The sequence below is a fragment of the Egretta garzetta genome, unplaced genomic scaffold (genome assembly GCF_000687185.1).
Source record: "Egretta garzetta isolate BGI_Z169 unplaced genomic scaffold, ASM68718v1 scaffold332, whole genome shotgun sequence".
Taxonomy (NCBI): Eukaryota; Metazoa; Chordata; class Aves; order Pelecaniformes; family Ardeidae; genus Egretta; species Egretta garzetta.
Window position 1 is genome coordinate 302165 of NW_009258879.1, and position 2241 is coordinate 304405.

General features: G+C 44.2%; 1 long non-coding RNA gene across 1 annotated transcript in view; it reads left to right on the forward strand.

The window, feature by feature from the left end:
- The window catches only part of LOC118451774, a 41293-nt gene extending 39066 nt beyond the window's left edge, over positions 1–2227 (forward strand). The window contains exons 2-3 of the long non-coding RNA XR_004841328.1: positions 1239–1411; positions 1795–2227. This is a non-coding gene — a long non-coding RNA (uncharacterized LOC118451774). The remainder of the gene's footprint in view (positions 1–1238; positions 1412–1794) is intronic.
- Positions 2228–2241: the final 14 nt, after the last annotated feature.

Sequence of the window (2241 nt, forward strand, 5' to 3'; positions counted from 1 at the left end):
GAATCAAAATCACTTAAAAGAAGCCCAAAGAGACCCTCCCCAGTTTCAGCCCCATGCAAGATATTTGCTCTGGTGTTTTAGCCCAGCTTTCATCCTCCTACATTCTATTTAGACCCACAGTCTGTCACAGGGCTTCCCTGTGGAAATGAGCATTAAGGGCTGTGCTGAATGCTTAGAAAAGTCACCACTGTGCTTATTTTGCATTCACTTTGCACTGGCACAAGCCACCGTGTTTGACAGAGACCGGTGAGGCCCAAAATATTTTCTCCTGTGCAAGGAGTGGACTGATTTAAGATGGCACATTGATCACCTGGGGCTCTAGAGCTCTTTTAGGGGGTAGCTCAGGTAAGTGTCCAGAACAAGTCTCTCCAATAAGCGTTGGCTCCTGCCACAGATACATGTAGGTCTACAGATCTGGATTGTGCAGGCACGTGTCTGGCTTTCAGAGACACTGACCTCCTTTGGCTTCAGGTGTTCTGAAAAAAACAGAGAGGATGTGACAAAGCTATGATATAAAAGCCATTCCTGAATATCTGTCTGCAGGTTTGCAGGGTTCCCCTCTTTGAATTAGTGAAGATGAAGTATTTTTTTGAAAATGAATTACACAGTACAAGATCAAATATGTAGAAATATATTGCAAGAAGTCCTATTCAGAAGTATATAAAGAAGGAATACAATTAATCAGCCAAAATATCAATACCCAGTCCTGCAGAGAGGGGTAATTATACTCTTAATTACTTCCCCAGCTGCCTGGCTCGTCACTTCTGTGTGTTGTCTAAAACTACAGAACTCTTGAATCTGATATTCTTAATCATGTTGCGGTTATTAGACTTGCGTGTTTAAAGCCAAATTTAATGTCAACTGGAGACCCAACACTAACATTTGTTACTTACTTGGATATTTGGTATTAATAAATAAGAAAAAATTGAATTAAGAAATACTTTTAATATGAATGCCATCATGAATGCCGTTTGTTTACATCACATACGCCCTGAGTTAGCCAACGAAATCCAGCTGGTCAGGTTCACTCGCCGACTTTGGTCAGTCTCACTTCTGTTCTCACCTGCTGACACAAGGTCCCAGCGCTTGTTATTCAGCTTTGAAAGGGAGGAGAGGTGAAAAATGGTTTAAAGAGAAATTTAAAAAGATTTCTTACTAGTTCTGCAAATGTTTTTTTAGGAGATAGGGGAAGGAACAAAGTTCCCATCAACTTTAAATAAACTGACTTCATTTCCTAGATCCTGCACATCATGCCGTGCCCAGCCAGACCTTAGGTGACCAGCTGGTTACGGGGAGGCGTGAGGCTTATCAGACGGCTGAAGCATCGCAGGCGGTAAGGAGGGAGAGGCCCTTGACAGATGATACATCCACGAACTCCTCACTCCTCGGCGGAGCTCTGGCTGCGTCACTGGTGTGTATTCGCTTTAGTAGGCAAAGAGTCACCGTCTCTTATTCCTGCGTTCAGGTTTTCTTGGCATGTCAGGATCCATGTCCTCTCCAGACACCCTGTGACTGTAACTTTGAGTGGCAGCACTTGAATTCAGCATGCAGCCCTCGCCTTCGCTGCGCACCCCAACATGTCACAGCCAGGCTCTGCTCTAGCTTCAGGACACATTAGAGTGTGACAGGGGGGAAGAGAAAAGAGAGCTGGGGGCAGTGAGGAAGGGATTTGAGTGGGAAAAGATACTGGCTGGTGTTCATTAATTCTTGAGCTTTACCTGAAAAAATGTAAGAAGTAGTGACCACTACTTTGAAATAAAAGTCAAGTTGTATAAATTCCAACTCTTTTTGCAGCTAAATACATTAATTGCATCGGACAAATATAGATCAAGGCAATTTTTTCATCGAATCAGCTTCCAGAAAGGGTGCAAGCCTTGTAAAAATAAACAGTCACCCTAGATAACATTGCTGTTCAGATGAAGCGAGATGGGCAGGTCAACCGCAGCAGCGTCGTTGAGGTCCTGGTCTTTGGTGCCTTCCCAGAGCACTTCATCTAACTCACTGATGGTGGAAAACCAGAAGCAGCTGAGCAAGGAGCCCTTCTGAAATACGTACAATACAGTTGGACCATCCTAGAAGTTTCTGTGTGGTCATCACAACCCTAAGCACTATTCCATACGGCAAACTAGAGGTCACAAACCAATTTGCAACCTGTTACCATCTACGAATCCTTCGCAGAGCATCTTGTTACATAGAGAACCTCAGCGACTGCGACCCACGATGGACTGAACCGCGCTGTCG